Here is a 26,571-nt window from a genome sequence, read left to right on the forward strand (position 1 = left end):
TCAGTCAGTAAATCTGCCACTCTGCAGCACACCCACACTTAAAAACTGAGCACACATAACTGCCTGCATAATACGACCAATTTAAGCAGGTAATTAAATACTTTCCCCTTGACTGAAAGGATTAAATAATAGCATCCCATTACCTGTAATAACTTAGACTAAGGTCTCTTTTTAATCTATCAAATAATGAATCAATGGTTTTAATTAGACATGTCAGACACTAACATGACAAAACATCCCATCCAGGCAGGCGATTTAAGGGAAAATTTTAAATGTATTTTTCTGCTCTGATTATTTTTCCCTCTGAGATGTCACACTGCATCTACACACACAAACGGGCGACAAGCGGGCCCTAAAATATCATATGTACCATGAGAATCACAACATTTGGCTGTGACATCATTCATAATTATTCATAAAGTATTTACCTTTATGCAGCTCCTAACAGTTGACCACCACTTCAGCTGCTGACAAAAGATTACCAAAATGGAATTGAAATATGATATCCCCCTAACACCAAGACAAGATGAACTACTGGCAAGTCATTGGCCAAGACGTGGAGTCATGTGGGCGATGCATCACAACTGTTGACGTCACCTTTGGCGTGTAACCCCGAATATATTCCCCAGTTTGGACAGGCGCTGCCGACGGTCTAGCTGTTTCGTCATGCTTTAACCTGTGTGTGGGTCAGTGTTCGTCTCTACACGGGCACAGGGCGTGATGGGTGCCCCAGATTAGGATGCCCCTAAGGGTCTAGCAGGGGGGGTTGGAGGTGGCAAACAATTGAAATGGGTGCCTGGATATTCTGAGCGACACGTCAGCGAAGCCGTCAAACATGGTAGCATGATGCTACTGTCGTCTAGTTGCTAATATCGGCGTCTGTGTATGACGCGTAAACATTACCGTTACCTTAACATCGCCCATTACCCAGTTCAGTTACTCCGTACATTTCATTGATAAACCCAGTGAAAACAACAGTCATGCCTCCTCAGTCTGGTAACTTTTCCTTGCTACATAGACATGACCATAAAGCTGTGATTCCTATACGACTGTGTTGCTCCAGGCCAACAGAATGAGTACTAATCAACTCAGAAATTAAGTGATTCAGTTTCTGCCTACGGAGGACTCCCTGACATTCTCCAGCATGTTTTGTTGATTGACCGATAACACATTTGCAATTACATTCCAGGTCAATAACAACACTCGCAAAAAAAAAAACCTTGTTCTTATCTTATTGTGCTGCTTTTATGTTTGTTTTATTAATTTCCCGCCATCCTGATAGCGCTCGCTCCTGTCGATGTCTGTAAGACATAGATATGTCTTGTGTTGTTACCGTCAGGATCCTGACTCTGCATGCAAAATAGTGTGTTGTTTGTTTGGGGTGGGTGTGTGTTTGTCTGTGTGTGTGTGTGAGTCTGTCCAAAAAAGGTATCTCCAAAGTGCAACCATGAAATGACAGTTTTACCAACATATAATCCATGACCTTAATACTGTGAGCTTCCACAGTTTACTGCAGGTGCAGCTAAAATTGGACATTGCAGCTCAGTGTTCATTCCCTTACAGACGAACGTAACATGTTCTCTTTGTAAAATGTGTTGTTTATTCACTAACACCCCCAAAACCCCCTTTCCAAATTTACCTTATCATTGCAGCTGGAGATAAATAACTCCATTTGTCATTGCGTGCAGTAATGATAAGTCTATATTATTCTTTTATTAGTTAAGATTGGCTGAAGCAAAATCAATTGTAATTTCATTTCATTATAGTTTAATGATCTCCATAGTAACCGGGCCAGGTGGGGTCCAGTAAAAATCACTCATTTATATTTTAATGGCTACAATTTTTGGAGGGCTGCTCCAAATGCTGGTTGTGGTCAACTTAGGAGGTATATTAAGCAGGATTTTCCTACAAACTATGTATAGAATCAAACAAAAGTAGTTCCTCTCAATCATCACTTCAGTCATGAGTACGACACACTAGACGTGTGTGGCATCATTTTGCTGTGTTTCTGGGCGTCAGCGATTCTGGAGATGGATACTTGACGAATAGGCGTTGGTATTTGACAGTCCAGGAATGAGACTCGACAATTTATAACTAGCTTGCTGCACCTGGTGGTTTACAAACGGCAACTGACAAGTCCTGCATGGTATGCGTTTAAACTAATTTAGTAGATTTTTTTTAAAATGTAACATTTAAAGATCCTGTTTCCCAACTCATTAACAACTGATGATTGTAGGTCGGGTCGGCCATCTGGAAGTGTCAGTATATGACGAGTTGGGGGAACCCAAAGCATTAGTATTTGATGAATTGGGAATGAGATTCAAAACTATTTTACCAACAGGATTTTTAAGATTTAATGGATAAATGGTTTAGTTCAGGAGGTATTTAATGCAGTGTTGTTATGAGAACAACAGGGAGTTAAGTGGGAATCAGCTTGCACAACGAGGAGTCTGAGGTCCTGTAAAAGTGGTAAAATCATACATCTGACGGTCTCTAATACATTACCAAAAAAACAAATACAAATATAGAATTTTTTATTAATGTAAAGAGTACTTTTTATGATATAGATGTAACCCACTAACAGTATAACTTGAACCCTAGAGAACAATATAATGTAGGGAGATCCAGAAATAATTATTCACATGTGTAAGATGAATAAAGCCCAAAACAAAGATGTCTACAGACAAGACCATAATATATTTAATAAACCTTAGAAACAGAATAACAAGTGCATAGAGCATTAGCATATTCTGTATATATAAGTACATTGATCTTTTAGGAAAAAAATGAATATCCAAAAGCAATGTTGCATAAGGATCACAAGGTCAAAAAATGGTTTGGGCTGAAGTGATCCGTCTAAGAAAAGTAGGTCACTTTGTGTTTTATATATTCCCTGAAACGCTGTACGGCCAAGAGTCTGTCAAAACAGACTAATGGAGAAAACCTGACCCCACATGTGAAACTCACTTAGTCAATAGGTGTTGTGTAAGCATGATTCATTAATAACAACCTCTTCAATAAACTACTGGCAGCAGATTTGTAATGAATTAATATGCAAACACAGAAAGTGGCTTCTCTTTCCACACATTTGTGCCCTTGCTCAAAGGTTGTTTTTTTTTGGCACTGCTAATACCAGAGCTTGAATAATAGCCCCTTGGCAGTCTCTCTAAGAAACAAACAGTGAATAGGGTATTGAGAGAAAAATACATATGAATTGTTGCTTTACTTAAAAGGCATAACCATATCTAACAAACACTGTTCCCAAAACATGACCATTGCAGCGTTCCAACGACAGGCATAACGGACCTCTGTCCTACAGTCACAGTGTGGTTGGGTCAGGGAAAGAAAACTACTTGGTTAGGTTTCGGCAGTGAAACAACTTGGTCAGGTTTAGGAAAACAATTGCGGTTTGGTTTAAAACAACTGTGTTACTAATGTAACTTTGGTTACGTACGTAACATAAAGGTGTTATACGTAAGAAATGGCAAGAATTCAAAGTTTCAAAGCTATAGGGGGCGACATAACTGCTCACTCTTGCTCGTTATAGGCCTACTCTTTGCTTTAGCCATCTTTGGCTGTGTTTTCAGCAAAATGTGGTTGGCACAGGAATAATATCACAAAAGACCTCTGTAAATATCCCCAGGTGATACTAGCCCCGTGCAAACAGGACTTGAGTTTGACTTTGACTCAGGCCCTTATGACTTCACTAAATACGGTCACTGTCTCACATTTCTTGACTTTGGTGTCAGTGACAATGATTCATATTTTCCTGATGCTGTAAGTAAAAAGCAGGCTTTTATACATCTGTACTTTGCTTGAACTGGCATCAGATCACAGTTACACCCAGAAACAACCTGTATATGTTACTGCTTCATGTTCCTATAGTCCTTAATGTGAGTTTCATGGCCCCTACTTCAATAGCCTCTCAGGTCCAAGTTATTATCTTTCCAAAAAGGGTTAATACACTATCCGCCTGAACCTTGACCTTCTCAGAAAGGAGGAAAAGTGCTGTAATAATCATGGTGAGATATTGCCAGGTATTCTTCTGAAAGCCAGTGTGAAGGCTTAAGTAAGAAGAAGGGCAGAGAGGCCACCTCTATCGGAAATGTATGATTTTCTCCTGGACAAAGGATTATTCTTGTTTAACTTCAGCTTTCTATAGAGTGGCTGAGTACTCGTAGCTGAATAACAAACAACATGGATCCAACACCTAATCCGTATATATATATAAAAGTTTTAAAGTCTAGTTCTTTTATCTGATGTGATATGGCTTTACAATTAAGTGGGGCAATTCACTCAACAGGCAAGGTCTTGTTCAGTGGCTTACAAATTATCCTCAGGCAGTGGATCTAATTTCATTCGCAATTGAAGCAACTTTTTCATTAGTGCCCTTTCAAAGATGAATCGGCAAAATCAAATGTTGAGTTTACAAATAATAGATAATATCAGCAGAGAGAACAAAGACAAACACATTGCGTCATTGTTGAGGCCAAATTAAAATTATTTTCCCCAAGAGGAACATCCTTCTTAACTCAAGTGCCCACAGCACTCTCTCACATTCCACCTCTGCAGGACTTGTGCCTATTAAATCCTGTATCAACACATATAGGGTATGGTTGAGTATCCTTTCTTGGGAGGCTGTCAGACAGAGCTCTTTTGCAAATGTTTCCAGTGACCATGTCTTTCATGTGGTTAAGGCCATCTGCACATTTTTTTATTTCCTCAGTGAGAAGGTTTTGAAGGCTATTTACATGTGATAGCAATATAAGTGGGCTCAAAGGGAAAGTGTATACGGTGAATAAAAACCCTTGGCCCAATTGGTAGCAAACTGCTCCTGTCTGTACCTTTTGCTTTGACATAGCGATTCTGTTACATCCACATGGATTTTGATTGTTTTTAACTTTGACTTGCAAAAGCTCTTTGCTAAAAAGAAAGAGGGACGAGAGGTAACAGATTCGTCACTGTCAGAGCTTAGCGAATCAGTGTATATTTCCAACCTAGGTGTCAGAATAGAGGTCGATCACTGGTGTGACCAAATGCTTCTTCACATTTGCACACTCCAATTTTTTCTCGCACATAGGGCGAAATGCTGAGGCCAGCTGTGGTAAATGAGAGTGAACTGCAACGCTGTCAGTCTGAGGTGGACAAACACAGTGAAGTTCAGCAAAAGAAAATGTTTTGGACTTTGATTGGGTTTATTTTAGCTGATTCAAATTTATTACAATATCCAATATCCCTGCCATCTACTTGAGACACCTCAGATCTTTGCTTTTCATATTATGACAAGAAAAATTGTGTTGTGAAACCTGAAGATCATCAGACAGCAGTATCTTGAATGACATTTGGTAAATTGAAAAAGACATCTGATGTCATTTTTAAAGAAATCTAACCTCAAACTCGAAGCCACAAACAGATTTATCTTTACACCAGCAAGATGTAAGTATGGTGGTGGTGGTTTTAAGTCACAACTTTACCTTACATTTAGTTAAGAAACAGATATTTTTATACCATCAAAGATAGGACATCTTTTTAAAACATTTTTTTCGTGAAAAACAAACCTGAACAGAGCTACATGGTTGTCGTGGAGATGCATGTCTAACCTGTATTATTTCCATGGACTAGCTTGTGTCTGTGTAGCACATGAGTGTACAAAAATGATGTCTGGACTCTCAGGTCTATTATTTTCAACATGCTCCCATTAGCACAGACTAAAAAAAAACAAAATATCTTTATGCAGACGACATGCAGATTTATTTTACGATATCAGCAGGTGACTATGGTTGTATACAAGCACTGACTACGTGCACTAATCAAATCAATGATTGGATGTGCTGCAATTTCCTCCAGTTAAACAAAGATAAAACAGAAATAATTGACTTTGGAAAAGGGCTCAGCAATTAATTGAAATACTATCAAAATCGCAACGTGGCTACCTGAAATATCCAAAAAACAAACGCGATTATTAATGTATTATGGTGCTACAGAGATGCCGTGGGGAACAGGCTACAGACCCCAGCAAAAATTTCAAACATTTTAAATATTTTTTAAGTGAAAATTAAAATGCAAAAATTACCATATTCACTGAAATCGTGATTCATATTGCAGTTGCAATATAATGTTTCTTGCTAAGTAGCTTTTATTTATGAGAGCAGTCTGTGGTCAGAGCTAGCTCGTCTTGTCTGGCTTTTAGCTCATCCTTCCTTCTTCCTCTAGCAGCAACATGATCTTTGGATTAGATCCATCAGACATGGCAGTTGGTGTTTGTTTCTTAATGTTGCTAGAGCTTAGTGCTACTACTACTTCTAAACGTCATCACAAAACTTACATTTGACTTTGTTGCTTCTCTAGAGAAAATGTTTGCACACCAAGAGCTGTTCATTTAGACTGACATGCATAACTGGTGCAACAAATATTCTTGGTAGTTAATCGGTAACATCCCTAATTTTGATGAATTGTTCAGCCCTAATTGCCTTGTGTTTCTTGTATATGCCTGTCTTATCTGCAGACAATGAAACTTAAACATTGAAAATGTTATTTTAAAGGTGTTTTTTTTTTTTTTAATTACTCCAGCAGATTGAACCTCGCGTCAGGTTGAAGTTAGGTTGAGCTATGCAGCATGCATATGATGCCAGATTAGATTACGTGGAGGAAAACATCGGATTTGGGTTGAAATAACTATGTTACTACTGTAACTTTGCATGACATTAGTAAGTTAAAAGAGCTCACTCCTGATTTCTGGTTTCACACTGGACATGAATTGCAGTCTACTGAATGAAAGTCCTGTGCTTGTTTAACCCTGCTGTCCATCCCTGACCTCCTCCCTATACAACCTTTTATACTACTTCTCGTCCCTTCGTCCTTTGCAGCCGTTAGAATTGCTAGTGCCACAAGGGGGCACCTACTTAATAAGCTGCTTTCATCGTCAACCTATATGGTCGATTTTTCCGATGAGGATGCCAATCCTAGCAGATGCAGCAAAGTAACATTAGAGTGAGGCATATGTTAACCCAGTCCAGTTTGTACACGGCCACAGAGACTTGAGAGGCAACATATGTGAAAAAACATCTGTGTGTGAGTGATGAACGATGGGTGTGAGGTTGCTATATGCTAATTACTTATTTATAAGTTTACTCAAATCATTAAGAACACAATTTTTCGTGGCAAAAAGCGGTCACTGCAGGATGAATCAATTTTTACACAGAGCTGTCCCCATCTACACACACACACATCGTTAAAGGGCATGCTGAATTAAAGCATCTCATGTTGTAACTTTATTTAGTGAATATTAAGTGAGATTTAGTTAGACTATATATATTTATATACTTATATGGCCGGTATATCACCAGGAAACATATCTTAGTGTTGCTTGCATCGGGTTGATGCTGCTTTCATTTTTTTTCTTTTCGAATGATACATTGGGGGAAAAAATGCTGCTTTTGGCGATAAAGTACTCAGAAGTAAGTGACAGCCTCTGCCCTTTTCAGTATCCGTTTTAAAGCTGGGTTGTCAGCTCCAAATAAATGTTTGAAAAATCTTTGCTTCAAAATCCAGAGCCGTGTCACATCATGTTTGCCAGTACAACTGGTCTGTGATGCTTTATATAAAAGGAGACTGAAGGAAAGAAGGATGCCAAAAAGTGAGGCTTTTTCTCTTGATGCAGTATTTCCGGGCAACTGATAAGAGGACAGTTTGTCTTTAAATATTCAATTTAGTCCAACATTTTGTGTGTATGAACCCAAGCGTGAGTGTTTAATTTTGGTAATGTGGTTATCGTGGAATAGCTATATTAAGCATGGTTTCCTTTTATTAAAAAATAGTATCGAACTGAATCAAATGTGGCCATTTCATGCAGCTGTAACAATGTCAAAAGAAAAGGGAAAAACATGAAGGGAAACCAGCTGCAAAGCTTTTAGTTTAATTAAAGCAGGACACTGCGTGAGCGTCCGCTGTTTTATCTGACTAAAACCAACGTGTCAGCAGCAGTCCAGACTTTTGTCTAGTCGTGGACACGATGCGGGGCAACACATCCAGTCATTGTGTGTCTCAGTGTGACAGCTGAGCTCTGACGGTCACAGTTTCAGACGGCAAAGAAAACAAAAAGAGCAGCGAATGACGATTAAGGAACAGCTTGACGACAAATAAGAAAAGTTTATTCTGCTCAAAATGACAGCTGCGCTACTTTGAATATAATTCGTCAGGAGAATGGATGATAACTTAAATGGTGGAGGGAGGAGAACATGGCAGAGGGACAGTGTTATGGAAAAAATGACTTTAGTACTACTGAAATTTGAATAAATCAGACTCCATTAATGCAGTTGTGACATAAGCCATACGAGGACATGTTAGTACTTGCTTCAGAACAGGATGTTGTCTGCGAGAAATACATAAAACTAGTTCAGTAGCTTCTCATCATTCAGTCCAGGTAGCTGACCTTGGATACCTGGACTGCTTGTGTGATGAAAAACATGTATATAAAATATATAAAAACTCTGATTTGCTGCTGAATCCTTTTGTGAAGGTGAACCCACATGTATATGCTTCTGAGAATAAAAATCTCCTGCGCAGCTGCTGTTGAAGGTTAATTTCTCACCGTGTTGTCGGGTTAAGAAATTGCTGCAACAGACAGAAGTTTTAATGTGGCCCTGCACAGTAGGCAGCTTATCTCATTTATTTGTTTATTTTCAAACAGTACTCTACCTGAGTTATTGGATCAGTGTTTCCCACACTTGTATGTTTATCTGGCGACGCATTTTTTTACTTTTTAAAAAAAATATTCTTCAGAGAAAACAATGTCACTAAAGATCGATTAATGACAATATGCCTTCACTCTACACCTGCTGTTTACTGCCTGAGTCAGATGCTCAGCTAGCCTGAGGAAACCCAATCTTATTGCTTCTTTAAGCAGCACATGACAGTTGTGCTGACATGCACAACAGTGTTCTGATGATCAACTACGACAAACTAACACAATGTGCAACTGGACCACAGGAGTGACGGTGGCTGAAAATGATCCTCTTCCATTAAATTTTAGCCACATAGCGATTTACCACATTTATAATGTCTAGTCTGTATTTCTGATTAATGTAATGTTATTTTAATGTTGTGTTTCTCTTTCAAAAATAAAGGAATGAGGGATTTTGGCTGTTTGTTCATTCACAAACATTTTCCTTCCTTTAAAGGTCATGCAACTGCTAAAAATAACACTAATAATAATTGTGTTTGTCTATGAAACTGTGCTCATGAGATGGTTATTGTACTGTCAGATGCAAAATCTACGTTGACTGATGACTTGTCTCTTGACAAAGCCATGCATCACTGTCCTCCTGACGTCTCTCTTTGTCAGATATTTTGGCGAAGAATTAAGGATAACACACACCAGCGCGTGACATCTGTCTAAACATCAACATTTATTGTTTTCCACACAAGCCCACACAGGCTGCATCTTGATGCGTGTCAATCCGCAACGACATCTGTGACCTTTTATACAAAGCGAAATAAAAAAATGTCATCACATTTGCCTGCTAAAATGGTGCACCTCACATAATTTGACTTTTCCCTCTGTCTTTATGACACGTTCACTCCGGGCGAGAGCCGTCGTTTGAAACACATCAAAGGGTGGAGGCTGAACTTTAGTCTGATCAGAGGCTAAATTGGCCTTTTAGTAGATGATGGATAGTAAATCAAAGCTTTGGGAGATTTAAGATATGCTCATTTGGAAAGGTTGCAAAGTTTTCAGTTTAAAATAGCTTTTGTAAAATGGATAATTGATCATTTAGTGTGAGTTTAATGTCACTGTTCATTTTAAAAGCAGAAACAAAACACATCATGTTTAACCTCTAACCCTGACCCTGCCTTAAACAACAACATTACTGAATGAAAGGCCTCAGTGGACACTTTGTCTCTACGCAGCGATGCAAGGAAACTGGCATTTTGACAAACCTCCAATTTTTAAAGATGCTCAGTTGTACAAGTAGCCAATCAGACAGAAGCTACTACATGGCTGTTTAGCTGGCATTTGGCGCTTGGGAAACCCTGCTACAAGATTTGAGAGTTAAATAATGAGTCTCCAGGATCATGTTATGAAAGCAAATTTCCACCAGCTCATTAATATTTGACAGCAGTGCATTTCTACAGAGTTGGATTTAGTGCTCCTCCCTGGCCAGTTTAGGCAAATTGCTGGAGAGGAATGAAGCAACAGCAAAATAATGAGGATCGAGCTGCGGTATTAAATTGTAGTACATGACTATATCTAGAGTGTAGGTTCACGAGATCTCTGTGAGATTTGTGTTACACACTTTGTAATTGCTCTCATCTTTTAAAAGAGTGTGCATCCTTTTTACTCTATAGATGTACATGCCTGATTTATAATGAAATCTACATGGGATTGAAATGTTAATGATCCTACATATATCAGGGAGCAGAAGTTTGGGAAAGGATAGTCAATGCTCTGAATAAATAAACCTCCTCTTCACCATGAAGAGCCACAAAACTTTCCCTTGTTTTCCACAGCGGTTCTAGTAGAAGTAACAGTGACCGCAGGAGTTGTAATGGGCAGTTCATATTACAGTGTGAGCATGTGTGTCAAAGTGAAGCATGGATTTGCTCAGACAGAGTGTATATGCCCAGTGAACCTTCTTAAATGAATCTGACTGGTTGATTTTGGTTTTATGTATAACTCAGCAAATTCATCTATGCTGTAGTTTGATGTCACTCAAACCTGAGGACCAGAAACCCGATCCGAGACCTGATGGGTTCAGATCCGTGTCTCCGTTCTGTGTTGCAGATCCCAGGTCTAGATTAGCCGATATGGTTTTGAAAATCTTGGTGTTTAAATTTAGAAACAAACAGTGATGGAAAGTACAATTTTGAGGTACATTACTGGAGTATTTCTGCTAATTCATATATTTATTAAATTTATTAATTAAATATGCTTTTATTTGATAACTTTTGATAAAGTTGCAGATATGGATTATTCAGTGTTAACAGGTTAAAATTACTTGTGACATGTGACCAATCAGATACTGTTGTGGGCAGGACATTGTGTGAGTGGACTGGGGAGGTGAGGGGGATCTGCATCAGAGCCAAAGTTGCAAATTTTTAAATGAATTTATTTAATTGGCAATTAGACAATTGACAACCCCACAGATACCAATAATCAGAATTATGCTAAATATTGGCACTGTTAATCTGCCAGGCCGATAAAATTACCATAAAATGCAAATCAGCAATGCTATTGTTAGCAGCAGCTGTGGCAACGGAGGAGCAATCGGTTTTATAGTTAACACAGGGCCAACAGACAAAGTTGTATTTATTATGCTAGATGCAACAAAACTGCAAACCTGACTCTAAATAAGTCGCGTTTGTTATCTGTCACTGTGACAGCAAGTGGACTTTTAGGCGTAAACAATGAGTGAATTAGCCGAGCTGTTTCAATCAGCAAGCAAGGAATAACAGGAAACCTGGAGGTATTTCAGCTTCCTTGGGAAGGAGGATGGATTATATGTGGGGAGAAGGCTACTGCCATTGCATTAGGTAGGACAACTTGTAAGTTAACGTTAACTTATGAAACAAAACATTGGGTCTGTGTCTCCCGGCTGGGTTCAGGTCTGACATTTCTCTGTTCTGCATGGGCCCAGGTCCCAGCTTTCAAATCTCAGAGGGGTCCAGTTTAAGTACATTTCCTCATCTTTGTAGGTTTTGGACCCACGAAGACCTCGACATAGTGGTAAATGTTCTTACTAATCCTATTAATGGTCAGATATAATCTCAGAGCCAGCAGAGATCCTACTGTGCTCACCACAGGGATGTTTTCTGAGGTGAGCCTCTTTGTATTATCCTAATTTGACCGACTATTGAAAAAATCCACAAAAGAGCTTCATCACTAGACAATTAAAGATGTAATCTACTGTATCGGCTTTGAAATTAACATATTTAAATCAGACTCAGATGTATTTTCATTTTGATTAGCAGAGTTATTCAACCAAATGAATAACGTGTTGAGTTTTATGTGGACATTCATGTTCTTGTTCTCAGCGTATTGATTCGGCCAGTAGAGTTTACATGGTTTTCAAAAGAAAGTCATCTTGCGAAAGTGTATTAAATCTCCAATGTGTCTCATTTATCTTTCCGTACAGCTTTTACTGTTATTGCTATTATGCCCAAAGGTAGCAGAGACACAGTGTTCTTCCACTGTAGGGTAATAAAAGGAATCCAGTATCTACTGACTTAGTCCTATCAGTCCAGAGCAGTGCTCTGTACGAGCAGAAGGCTTAGATCTTCTCACAGAGGATCAATCTATAAAGCTTTGATGCGAGAACTGAATAGTCAATCACGCACACATGTATGCACAGGCATGTACAAACATGCTCAAAGGACTTGAATACAAACAGGCAGACCAGCATATCCATACAGAAAAAAACTTAAAAGGTAACTTGTGCACTTTGAAGCCAGGCGGTATCAGTCACAGCAACACATATAGGCTCCGCTGTAATGTGGGAAATAATAAGGGAGGACCACTGAATCGCTCATGAGTAAGACACTGATTCTCAGATTTTCCTCGTGGGTGTATTTAGTGACCAACACTGTAAGAGTGGTTGTAGTAGCCAACTGCTCTGTAAGGGTATCTGTACTGTAAATCCTGCGTATAGACCTTCACTCCTTTCCAGATATTTTCTCTTTAGCCGTCCTTCCTTGATAAAAGTTAGAAAAATGTAAGAAATACCTCTTATTTACTAGGAGACTCTGGATTTAATAGTTTGTAATAGGATTTGGGTGACAATTTGTGCAGTGTTTGAGTATAAGAGTTCAGCTTTGTACACAGCTGCACTATAGGCTAGCTGAGCAGGTCTCCGTTGTTATTGCTGATGGCAATGACTGATGGCTTTTGATCCCTGCCGAGGATCAGTTGACTTCACATTTAAGTCGCATGGATAAGAGCCTCAGAAAAAATGAAAAACAAACTGTTACACTTCAGAGGCTGTCTGTTTAAAAGTCCATTTATCAAGGCTGAATGTGTCATCGCAGCTGACAAGGACTTCTTGACCCAGTGACTCCACCGAATGCTTTCTTCTGCTTAAGTATACATGCATATATATACATGGTATCCCTCAATCCGGAGTGCATTCAGGCTTTATTGACATCTCAGAAAGTTGGGAAATGTCATGTGAACATTTTATCGCTGATTGATAAATAAAATGGATCAAGTAAAATCAATTTCCAGGGTTAAGTAGAGGTGTCGAGATCTTGATTCTGAGTTTAAAATCGAACAAGCTTTCCATTTTCGATCCTCAAAATCAAAAGCAGAAGAGAAACATCTCCACCCCCATCTCCTTCCGAAAGTTCAAAGAGAAACAAAACAAAACTTCAAAGATGACACAGCTAGCTTACTAATAACCTGCACAGACGATCCACTGGCTGATACCGTAGGTAACTCTTCAGAGATGTTGGGTTTATTTTCTTTTTCAGAGGCCCTTGATTGATTTGTTTGGGAAGAGGGTTTTTTCAGGACAGATTTGAGAAACAAAACTTTCTAAAAACTGAATTTTTATCTTTTGTTGATTGTTTGTATCCCCAAAGGGTGGGATTTAGATTAAAGTCAAGTCAAGTTGTCTTTTTGAAGAAGAAATTGAAAATGCAAATGATAGTTGGCAATGCATACAACCAATGATGTGTTGATGTTTAGTGCTAAATTAAATGTTTAAAAACTCGAAACTTGAGTAGAATCTTGAATTTGGAAAAACATGACATTACTAGTGTAAAGCAATGAACTGTTTAGGTAAATTCCCCTATTTATGTCCCTTGACCGTTGGTGCGCTATCCGTCCATTATTTGTTGCAATGATGAATCACAATGTATACTACCCCATAAGTTAGCAGTACAAGCAGTACAAGTGTTGGAATTTACCACGGTATTTTATTGTGTTGATGTTTGAACGAGAGTAACTGGCAGTAAATATTTTTGACTTATTTTGGTGAGTTGTTACTTTTAGTTTTGGTCTCTGCAAGGGTAAACTGTCTGACTGACTTGCCTTCGGTCCACCAATCTGTTTGTACCTGATAGCGCTACCAATGTGGATTAATTTGTTTCTGTGAGAATTTAAAGTACGTGCGTTTCTCTTGTTGATTTCACAGCTTAGTGTCTTAAGTATCTTAGTGTCTTTCCTTGAAGACCCCTGACTGCTTGTAAAATCACAAAAGGTGTTACAATGACAAAGAGTAAAATCTGCTTTCAGGAATTCATCCTGGTTAAGTGGATCAGCCGAGTCTGTTGACGGACATGAACTAACATTATTTTAAATAATGACTTTGAAGCTCTGTCTTTGTAATTTTATATATGTGACTGATTTCACACACACATAGTTTTTTTTATCCAGCCTTCAAATAATGGGATATTTCGGTGGTGGAGTGGGCTGAAAAGCCTGTTTGTCTTCTGGTGTTTGACAGTTAGCTGCAGGACCCATGTCAGCCTGCAATCTAACTGAATGGATATTATGAATGCTACTCACTCACTGAGCTACTCACTTCAGTTACTTTCTTTCACTTTGGTGTGGCAGGCCCTAATGTCCTCCGAGGATGGAGTAGTCTCAGTGGTCAAGGCAGAAAACTAGTAGAAAGGTCTTTTTCTGTTTCCTAGTGAGGACTGAAGATGCTTGCCACGAAAGAGGCTATTGACTGTATGGCTGTAGACTTACTTACTTACTGCTTACTGTCACAAGTTGGTGGTACCCAAACTGAGGAATGTTCTCTGTTTTGGCTTCTGAAGTTTATCCTACACATTCATCTTTTCGGCCTTGAAATACCAACACAAAGCGTCGGTATTTGGCAACCTCAAATGAGACTCAACAATCGACTATATTCCTCCACAATCGCCTTTCCTATCTTTAAAAATAACATGCTATGGGGCCTGTGGAGATCATCTTGTCCTGGGCCCGAGCAAGACTATCAGTGGTGCTGGTTCCCATCACTAAACATTCGGGCAGATCAAGTGAAAACTGCCAGAGGGGGAGAAACCCTAAAACCCTAAAGCTTGTGGGAGATTTTGTTAAAGATCTGTGTGAAATGATTGTGTGTCAGAGAGACTAGTGGAACATAAAAGAGATGAAGTATATGCTGTGTTACTTTATCTAACAGCACAGGACACTGATGGGCTATAAAGAGGGAGATAAAGAAGATGTAGGAGAAAATAAGAAAATGGTGAGCAGTCATTTGATATTTGATGCGCATGTATAAACATTTAACATGTCTTCTGAACATTTGAGCATTACAACTATACACTTCCACGTTGTGCTATTGGTAGTTAGCCTTTGCGTTCCAGCGAAACAAATTGCATGATTGAAGGCGAGGCTAACTTAAAATGGTCTAATGCATGTCACTGCCATCATCCGGTCTGAAACTTCAAATCAAGGACACCTTTTTGCATAAACTTCCCTGTAATGGACACGAGTGAAGCCCATCAATTAAGCATTGACATGTCAAATGAGTGTCGTTACTCACCAGGTTTGCGCTTGCTGTTCTCAGGGCATATAGGACACCAGAGCAATGTGGTCTCACACAGACACAAGTCAGTTCATCAGCCTTTGGACTTCCCCTCAGGTTGATAGCCAGCCCATGCTGAAGCCCAACGAAAGAAATAACAGACACAGAAAAGAGATTGCGACAGTGGAAAAGAAGAATCGAAGTATACATTATGAAATGTTGTTCTTCTCGGTGAAGCCTTTCTGTTTCTGTACAGGATCGATACGTTTTGAAGCAAACCGAGCCTCTCAACCACAGACTTTCAATCACTACAGATCAACCCATTATTCATGCTGCTCATAGTGTGTGCAAGCAATGACAATAAGAAGGTGTGTCTGACCGAAAAGGGATCCCAAAAGTCTCCTAGGTTTTTTCTTCCAGGTCATGTGACCTGTGGCTGGCAGCCTTCCAGCAGAAAGGGGTGTCTGGTCGTGGAGTTGATTCACCTAAACAGATGAAAACATGGTAAATTGTATAAAATAACAGGGTATTTTCACAACAGAATTATAGGGATCTAACGGATAAAATCTTCTGCGGTGGTGTGAGAGGTAGTGATTGGCCACTATCTTTCAGATACACAGCCACCACACAACCCTGGCTTACAACGATGTTATGACTAATATGTCAACAATAAATTATCAAGTTACACACCCACCACACACATTCATACATTAGCATTCTTTTAAAGTCGTGTTTCTTGCCATCTGACACATCTAACAATTAATGACCTTTGAGCTGTCTTTTTGATTGCCACCAACATATCTGGGTGCTATTCTCACAAGAGGCCCCGTGTGATTCACGGGGCACCGACCATTTGTCCCAGAAACATTTATGAAATCAATTGTTTTTTTCTGTTTACTTTGTGGTGTAAACGTAATCACTGATTGTGGAGTGGAAAAAGCACCAGCACTGTAGGCGCCTGACAGTGTGTGATACTGTAGTCAGCATTCGTATTGTCGATGTTCCAGGTGGTTCTTGCGCAACAGAAGTGAACGCCTGATACAGCAACTCCTGCTCGTCGTTGAGCTTTTGTTCTTTGTTCTTTTTTTGAGTACTTTTTTAAACTTATTGAGACTAAACTCACTGACTTAGCTAACCGTGCTAACTCCACATCCAGAAACTGTGGGACAGTTTCTGGATGATGTGGGTGAACCCGATCTGCATCGGATAATGCTGATGCAGCCTATGATGTCATCCTCGCAGTTACAAACAGGCTATACACCCACATGTCCTCCTCCTTATTTCTGGTGGCTTTAATCACACCTCCCCATCCTCCACTCTAACCTAATTCATTCAATATGTCACATGCTACACCAGAGACGAATAAATACTGGATTTATTTTATGCCAACACCAAGGAGACCTATAACTCATCGCCTCTTCCTCCCCTAAGGAAGATCTGATCACAACCTGGATCACCACCTGGCTGTGTACAAACCTCTTTTACACAGGAAGCCAGCTGTATCTCTCAGGGAAAGATGATCCAAGGAAGCTGATGAGGCTTTGAAATACTGTTTAATACAACTGTGTGGGACGTAGTGTGTGATGCTCGTTGGGAGGACATTGACTCACACACTGTATAACAGACTAAACTTCTGTGTGGAAAATGCCCTTCCCATCAGGACTGTAAGTTGTTTTTCCATCAGCTAATCAGCTGTATTACTCCTGACTCTGTATTACTCCTGACATAAAGCTCTCCTCGAGTCAAAAATGAGCGCCTGTTGGTCAGGAAATAAGGAGGAGGTGAAGAATGTGCTGACGAAGATGACCAGGGAGGGAAAAAACAGCGTCAGGAGGAAGATGAAGGATTAGTTTTAGTCTGGAAAGTCCTTAAAACCATCTCTAGTTACAAGGAACCCAACTTCCAGCCCGCGCGGGACCAAAAGTGATTGAATGATCTGAACTTTTTCTTCAACAGATATGATCAGTCACATTCCCCTCCCCCCGTCCTGTCCTCCCTGCTGCATCCCTTATCGTCGGCACCCCGTGTACACTGCCTCCCCCACCTCCACACCCCTTCCTTCAACATTCAGCTCATACCTCCAGCGTACAGCCTCCCTGCTCCAATCTGTCCCTCACAACAAACCGGGGGAGAAATGAACTCAGGAGGATGAAAGCGAGAGGCTGTGGATTCGGATGTTATCAGCTCAAAGCTATGTTGTATAGTTACACAGATTTTCAACCTGGGTCTGAAACCATCCCGTGTGGTACCGCTCACCAAGGACCTCGGCAGCTACAGGCCGACATCACACCCGACAAAGACCCTGGAGAGGCTTCTCCTTGTCACTCTCAACCACGGATGTATTAAGGAAAATCTTGATACAGCGACAGTGTGCCCTGTTCATTCCCATGACAGTTGTTCAGTGGCGCATGAAGCCAAAAAAAGTTGAACTTCCTGAGTCTTCCACATAGCGTCAGGATTGCAGGACCCATGGAGCATGAGCACTAGAGACGCCCATTGGCTAAAGCTGGTTTACTTCAGGGTTTAGCCCTTCGCCCACTTAAATAGGGATGGCATGAATCGATAGCTCTTCACATGTATTAATCGATTGGACTCTCCAAATGTTGTCCGACTGAGTGGATCAAATTCTGATAGTGAGACGAGTCCTGTTGTTGGGGTTTTGACACTCAAAAACATATATCCAGGCTTCTTTCACAATTTAAGCTCAGGGGAGAAAGTATTTCTGGACCAGGGTCGTTTTGATTACGTGGATTGGCCCTATGTCAATTTGGGTTCAGAGCCTGGCGCTCCTCCCTGCAATTTGATCTCTGCCCCCTGGAGCGCCCATCAATGGACCCACTTCAGCTCGCCTATCAACCTGTCATCAGTCTCCTACGTAATGCCCTCTCTCACCTAGAAAAAGGCTACAATCACTGTGAGAATTTTTTGTTATTTCTCCATTGTCTTTACTACCATACAGCCCATGCTTCACAGGGATGAACCAGCGCTTCACAGCATGGATCCTGGACTTCTTCCTCAACCTACCAGTGTGTGAGGATACAGGAATGTGAGTCTGACATGTAATGCACAGAGCTCCAGCGGAGAACAGTCCTGGCTCCCTACCTCTCCACTGATTTCACAGCAGACTTTAACCACAACTCAGCTAACTGCCTACTTCAAAAGTTGTCTGATGACTCTGCAATCATCGGCCTCATCACAGATTGGGACGACTGGGACTACAGGGAAATGACTCAGGGAAAAGCGCCTCCAGATTAATGCAGGGGAAACCAAAGAGGAGCTGGTGGTGGACTTTGGCAGGTTGTAACACTCTCCTCTTATACCAGTGAACATCCAGGGAATGGACAATGAGATGGGGAAATCTCTGTACCTGGTTGTTCACCTGAATAATAAACTGGACTAGACTGACAATACAAATGCAGCATATCGTGCTGTTGATCATCTTGATATGGCACACCTGTCAGGTTGAGGGATTATCTGATAAACACCAAGACTTTTACACAAGTGTTCCTGGGGCTTTCAACAGCAAAAGGCCACTATAAAATGTGCAGCCCTCGGTGCTCAGCACTTACAAACACAGATTTAAACACATTTTGGAGCGATATTTGAGAGAAATGAGCCTTGTGTGTGCACAGAAACAGCTTTAGGTGCTTTATTTCAATTCATGAAAAATAAGAGCTGAAACCAAATTGTTGCATTTTATATTATTAACATTGCAAACTCAGAAAAAAACCTGAACAAAACCTTTCTATTATTCATATTCAGCCTCACTCGCATCTGCTAAATTGATGGCGACGTATGAGAATATCTAATATCACTGTAATTGAAGCAATTGCACTTTAATGTGTTTATAATGGCCATATGATGCGTAACAATTCATACACTTTCTCATCGTGAATTCTAATTAGCCCGTGGATATCTGTGGCCGAGGCTTACTTGACCTCTTTATAATAGATTGATGCGCTTGATAATTCAGAGGGCGTGCATTACGTTTAAATATGCACATATTAAGAGCTGCAACTTGGGATCTCAACATCCTGTGAGCGGCATAAAAGTGATTTGCGAAAACTATGACTGGTGGATGGTAAATGTGTAATCTTCTGATGTGAGGATAAACATTTACTGTGTGTTTTAGATGCATCAGGTTTAATATGACCACTTACTTTGCAACGCCTGGCCAGCAGAAGCGTATTAAGATCAAATCAATTGTGGGATCGGATTCAGCAGATCTGTCAAGAGAAAGGAAAATACTGCATTTAAAGGCAATACTAAAAAAATGTGAAAGCGCATCACACACTCTCCTGCTGTTAGAAATGAAATGGTACATGATCGTATGAAGGGTTTAGTTAATACAGCCAAAATGACTAAATGATCCATCAGGTGCGTTAATGCTTCTTACATTGTGCAGTGGAGTTGTTGACAGAAAGACAGCACTCCAGGGGAGGAGAGGAGAGGAATTCCTGTGAATGAGATTAACATAATAATTTTGGTTTCAGTCGGCTTCAGTTTTTGTACATAAACAGCCTCCATCAACATCTGGCCAGACCCCGCTGAGTAGTGTGAGCACATGGGCTTCCCAGCCACACCCGACTGTACAGTAACTGGCCTACACTCACACACACACACACACACACACACACACACACACACACACACACACACACACACACACACACACACACACACAGGGTTAGCGCTCCTCCTTTAGAAGGGGAGGACTGCCCTCTGTTGGTGCTTCATGTGACAAACAGCTTTATGAGTCACTGTTGGTGTTTCTTCTCAAAACAGATTAATGTAAAAATAACACAATTTAAAAGATCATTTAGAAACTGAACAAATGTTTCTACTGCTGATATATTTCTGAGAGGTGCAACAGAAGATTAACAACCTGTGAAGAGTAAAGCTGAAATCATTTGTAAAGACATTTGTTGCTCAACAGAAAAAAATTTAACTTTTTTTTTTTGTTTTAAAATTATGTTTATTTAATTTCAGGCTCTCCAGCTCACTATCTCTAACCAACATACATATATAAAAATATAATGTATAACATAGTTTATACTATCCAAGAATGGCATCAGGTAGGGGTAGACCAATTATCGGCCTGCCTGATTATCAGAGGCTCATATTCAGCATTTTTCTGATTATCAGTATCGGTGATTTTTCTGTCAGATTGCCGATAAAATAAACTAATTTAAAAATGTGCTACTTTGGCTCTGATGCAACATCCTCTCGAATAATGTCTCTCCCACAACACTATCTGATTGGTAACACATCACAATTAACAGCCTATAAACAATAAAATAATATGAAATTTGCAAAAGTAACTAACTACATTTATTTAAGGAAGTATAACGCAGCAGAAAAAGGAAATACTTAAGTAAAACACCTCAAAATTGTACTTGAGAACAATACTTTACTAATTGTTCTTTTTAACTGCAAATATCAGTTATTAGGTCTAATTGATTTCTGATAATCAGTACTAGTATCATCCCTGAAAAAGCCACATCGGTCAACCACTACTATCAGGATTACATGAAACATTCACACATTCATACATGATGAGAGACATGAACATTCATTCATCTTACACAAAACACATCCTCATCCCAACCACCCACCTCTACTGTACAAAACAAATTAGCAAGTATTAAATCATCAGAATTAGATTCAGAATAACAGTTTTATTGGAAAAGTATGTGTTCACATTTGTTGCTCTGGAACGTTAAACACACTTCTAATAGAAAAAGACATGCTGCTAACAAGGACAGAAGAGTTTAAACAATATGAGGTGAAAATAAACATATATGGCTCTTATTTACATACTATGTTGAGGAAATATTGCTATACTGTATATCTATATCTATATATACACATATACATATATATGGTCAACAAATGGTCAACGACATATCATGATTTATATAAGTTGAATGTTTCTGTAAATCGTAAACAAATACTGCGAAGACAAATATTGAATGGATAATCATGAAGTAGGTGGTGACAGACTGTATATGCATGTGCTGATTAATTAAATCATTTTCTTGCAAAAATGCAAACAACCCCCCAGTTCCAGCGTCTGAATTGTGAGGATTTGCAGCATTTTATAAACTGAATATTTTTAAGCTCTGAAGTGTGGGTTGAGGAAAACAAGCAGTTAATGACATTACCTTGGTCTTTAGAAAACTGTGATGGGCATTTTTTACATTCTGATTTTTTAAAGAGATAATTCATCAAAACAAACGGCAGTTAATTAATTTAAAAAAAACAACTGCATATTACAGGGGACATTAACCGTTTCTAAATAATGATTCATGTTTATGCATAAACACTGACAGATCCACTCAGATTATAAAGTATGAGACAACTTGTGTCTGAAGTCTACATCATTATTAGGTTTAAAACAGAGCAGAAGTTTAAGCGTTACTCTGGAAAAACACACAAAAATAGTATTACGTAGAAAAGTATTTGAAGTTCTTCTCAGGATTAACTATTGAATTAATATATGCAAGTCTCTTGAGGGCCTTTTAATAGTTTTTAGAATAGATATAATATGCATATATCATACAGCGGGAGCAAAAAGACAGGAAGGGAGCAAGAGCGAGTTCATAACCTCACATAATCTACAATTAAGACACGCACATGAGCAGACCCACTAATCTTATCCTCAGAAGCGGGGTGGCGATCTGATCTTCCTGCAGCTTTAGTGCTGCGCCGAGGGCTGGCTGGGTTGGTGGGTGGAGGGGGCGGAGGTCCCCAGAGGTGAAACTCTATTAGCACGCAGCATGAAAGTCAATGAAAAGGACCCCAGTGTGCTGAGGTCCCCTGACAGTATTAATGTTTAATGATATCTAAAAAGGCTAATACTCATCCCCCCCACTCGCTTTTGCTTTTATCCTCTCATTAAATATCCTCACAATATCATCACCTCCTCAGATTAGAGCACTGACCCCGTCTACTGAAGGACTCGCCCTTCAGTGATGGGAAACGCATCTCTCTCTCTCTCTCTCTCTCTCTCTCTATGCACACACACACACACACACACACACACACACACACGAAAGATTAATGTGCTGAAGCATTTAAGATGTTCGAGGGGAGGCAGCAGAGGACCATATATTGGAATATGGACATACAATATCTTGTCTGCACAATTATCTCTATAGTTATACCAAGTGCATACAAATGCATGCCTCTGTGTCTACACACATGTTTATTTTGGTGTCTTGTGTGTGCTCGGGGATTCATTTAAAATGATTATTGGCCACTGCTCTCAAATCTGTGACTGAGGAGGAAATTGTACACCAGTTTGGGATCTCAGCGAGGCCTGTTCAGCTGTTACTCAGGTCAGGGAAACAGACAGGAATCTGGCCGTATGCACTACTTGCAGAACAAGAAAAAAGTCATCACACTCAGCAAAGACTGTGACTAAATGTGTCATGATGTGAACATGAGGTCCAATATTTATTCAACAGCCACAATATTGAAGTATACATTTTGTGCCATTTGTGTGTGAAGACTGACCCAGTCAAAGACACTAATGAGGAAGAGTTATGTGGGAGGAAGATGGCTGTAAACCCCTGTGCATAACCATCGACTTATTCGTCACTATTTGTCAGCAGATATTCTGTCTATAAAAATGCTTCGATGATGTCAATCAAGACAGTGAAAAAGGCCCAACAATCTCCAACAACAACTTATCCGACTGGCTAATTATTTACACAGAGATGTCGATGAAGTTATTGATGCTTCGTCAATCATGTAGGAGAGATCAGCTCTCTGTGAACCAGTGCGGCAGTGGCTTCAGGCATGCTAAAGTCAGCTGTGGCTGCTGCAGGGGACAAAGCTTTCAGACTATTAAACAAAAATTAAATATCGTGACCAAACACAAACTCCGAGACCAACAACAGGGAATCCAGTACCAAGGTGGTGTACAGGGTTTAGCTGCTGTCGCTTGCTTATTTTAGTCATGCAGCTAAAGTTAGCAATGCTATTAGCTGACTAACTAGCTAAATTGGCAGCTGATGCGGCATTAGGTCCTGCTCAGTCCCTCTTTGCTGCAAAGTCTTGGTGACGCAGTGAGAGTCGCTATACTTTGACATACAGCAGCACGGCAGGAGGCATAACTCACATTCTTTACTAATGCCATTGGCGACTATAAACTCCAATCAATATACTCGACAACTCCCACCCTACCTAACCGTCTCTGCAGGAAACATATAACTATCAGTTTAATGGGACTTTAAATTAAGAAAGTCAGAAAAAAAATCCTGGATCCATCCCTTTATCCGGATCAGCACCAAAAGTTAATAGGGTCTATTCTTGGCAGAGACCCATCCTTCGTCCAAGCTTCATGGAAATCTGTTCAGAAGTTTTGTTTAATCCTGCTGACAAACCAGCCAACCAACCAACACACACAGGTGAAAACCTCCTAATTAAAAGTGCTGGAGTGCACATGAAACATGGAAAGGTAGATCGATGACGTCATGTTTTTTGACAGTATTGTAAATGTGTAATGTCGTTGGGGGCATTAGCTTAAAACCATAAAAACAACACGTCACTTTGAATTGAAATGACTGAAATAATAATTTATTTGCAGACCCTATTCTGATCGAGGAAGTCTGTGAATATTCTCTCTTTCGCCAGATGCCTCACTGCAGAAACCTTGTTTTTGTAAACACGCCGCACAGCACCACGAAGCAGGACATTTAAAAACACAGATGCGCTCTCACACACGCATGCACACACAGCAAAACAACCACAAATGCACCAGTGAGCAAGTACACACCCACACAGACACACACACACACACCAATACATACTCAAGGACACACACACACACACACACGAACACACAGTGCAAGCTGGTGAAAAGTCAGAGGAAATGCTTATGCCTACAAACACACTCAGGAGAGGCTGCGTAGCACTTAAGTGGTCACTTTCACACACAAAGGCCAATCGCAGGAGCTTAGCGGGCCCCATCAAGCTTTTTAGCGAATGCTGCGCCGCTGAAATGGCTCGTTTGGTTAACCCTGTGTGCTCCTGACAGAACTGCAGCTCCATCACTCAAGTCTGTGTTGTGGCTTTGCTTTGAAGTCATTTAGAGGGAGACCACTCATTGTGTGTAAGATGACTAGGCCTTGTCATTTGCGGGGAGGGATTAGTCATGCTATGTTTATTGGCGAGTGTGCATCAGCTTTCTCGACTGCTGCGTTTTAGGGATTTTTGCTTCAGAGGTGTTTTTTTTTTTTTCTCAGAGCACTGACACTGTGAGAGAACAACATGGGAAAACTTCAGCATGAGGCAAACTCCACAACTATTACACAATAGCGAAGTTGCTTTAGAAAGGCTTCACAGAGAGTTAAAGCTTCTTGAACTTTGATGTGTACTTGCTGCGTCACAGCATCAAGTTTATGCTGCTCTGCACTCTGCACAGCAAAAAAAATACCTAAGGATGTGTGTACATAGATTGGAGTGGAAGTCACTAATGGGTACAGAGAGTATTGGAACTGGTCCAGTGGATCACCTCCGCTGGCAGCTGCAACACAGCTGGAGTGACTTCGAAGGGATCCTTCAGGGCATCTTTAACCATCAAAGTACGTCCGCTGGAAGCTCTTGTTTTCGTCTCCAGCAGGCTCAGATTGTTATTCTAAGTGTCTGACAACATTACGGACGGGAGTAGACCTTCTTTGTCTTTCCACTTGTTTTCCATACATAGTATAACCATTTTGAAATGTTATCTCCTGTCCCAGTCACAGTAATAACTGATGAATAATGTATCATTTACATGTATGGTTTATTAATGCATGTTGTGGTTTTGTGTGTCAGTGTATTGGATCCTGATCTTCCGGACCGAAGAACAGGTGTGTTCACATTCCCAGGGGGGAAAGTCCTACGTGCTGTAAACCTGACTAGTGTTGCCAAAAACTCAATCAATACAGATCAATTCTGAATATTTTACATGGTTTAGGTTAGGGATGGATAGATTACCAGGCTGGCCAATTATTTGGTCCAATATTCAGCATTTTTCTGTTAGATTGGCAATAAAATAACAAAATAACATAATAATAAAATCATGCTCACAACTCAACTCAACTCAACTCAAAATGTATTTATATAGCACATTTAAAAACGTTAGTTGCCCAAAGTGCTGCACAACATACATAACGTCAAGTGCAAGCGATATAGATAAAAACAGCATAAATCATCAACATAGAGTGACAATAAGATAAATAATACAATAAAACAAATAAAAGCTATACTAAAAGATGAAAATAACAAGTCAGGGTGTCAGAGTAGTACACCCTGAAGGCCAGTGAGAAGAGGTGGGTCTTTAAAAGTGATTTAAAATGCTCCAGAGTTTCAGCTGCTCTAATATGGAGTGGTAGATAAGTATAAAGTAGCAGAAAAAGGAGAGAAAGTACCTCAAAATTGTATTTAAGTACAATACTTTTGTACATGGGTTCATTACATCTGTAGTTATCCTAAATTTTGACACTAAGATTTCTCTCGTCTCTCCATGTCTAATAATCGATATCAGTACCAGCCCTAAAACAACAAAACAGCCACAGTACTCTTTCCATAGTATTTATACACTCGTTGTAGCGACTACTATCCATTTAAAATCCACTAAGAGGCTAAACTGGCTCTAATCTCGTTCCAACAAATCCATGATGTACACATTCATTTAACTGCTCATTTTGAAGTAAAGACTGACAAGCAATAATATAATCAAAGCAAAACCTGACAGTCAACGGAAAATATCGGAGCCTGATTCACCCTCTTTGTCCAACTCCCACTGTGAAGTGAACATGTAAATAATGTGTAACCACACACAGGTGCCAAAAAGACGCGTTCAGCCAAAACAAATAATAAACAATAACACAGGCTAAATACACATTTTGGCTCCTACACCCGTACCAGCTGTACTTTGGATGGATGGATCTTTCTTCTCTAACAAAAAATAATAAGCAAAACCAGAATATTTTCTGCATGTTAACATACTCACTGATGGGTTTTGTATGTAAAGTGAATACGTTTATGATTTTTCAGAGGAAAACAATGTAAGAAAACATGCACATGAGTAGTTCACAGCTGGCCAGAG

General features: G+C 39.9%; 1 protein-coding gene across 4 annotated transcripts in view; it reads right to left on the reverse strand.

The window, feature by feature from the left end:
- pcbp3 (poly(rC) binding protein 3) overlaps positions 1–26,571 on the reverse strand; it is a 74,324-nt gene that overhangs the window by 26,641 nt on the left and 21,112 nt on the right. For all 4 annotated transcript variants that reach the window (XM_084361259.1, XM_084361257.1, XM_084361258.1 and 1 more), the window contains exons 2-5: positions 19,870–19,930; positions 19,634–19,699; positions 15,853–15,958; positions 15,492–15,608 (exon numbers count right to left, since the gene is read on the reverse strand). The gene's annotated coding sequence lies outside the window, so the exon portion shown is untranslated. The remainder of the gene's footprint in view (positions 1–15,491; positions 15,609–15,852; positions 15,959–19,633; positions 19,700–19,869; positions 19,931–26,571) is intronic.

Source organism: Pagrus pagrus, assembly GCF_965226575.1.
Source record: "Pagrus pagrus genome assembly, chromosome: 9".
NCBI lineage: Eukaryota > Metazoa > Chordata > Actinopteri > Spariformes > Sparidae > Pagrus > Pagrus pagrus.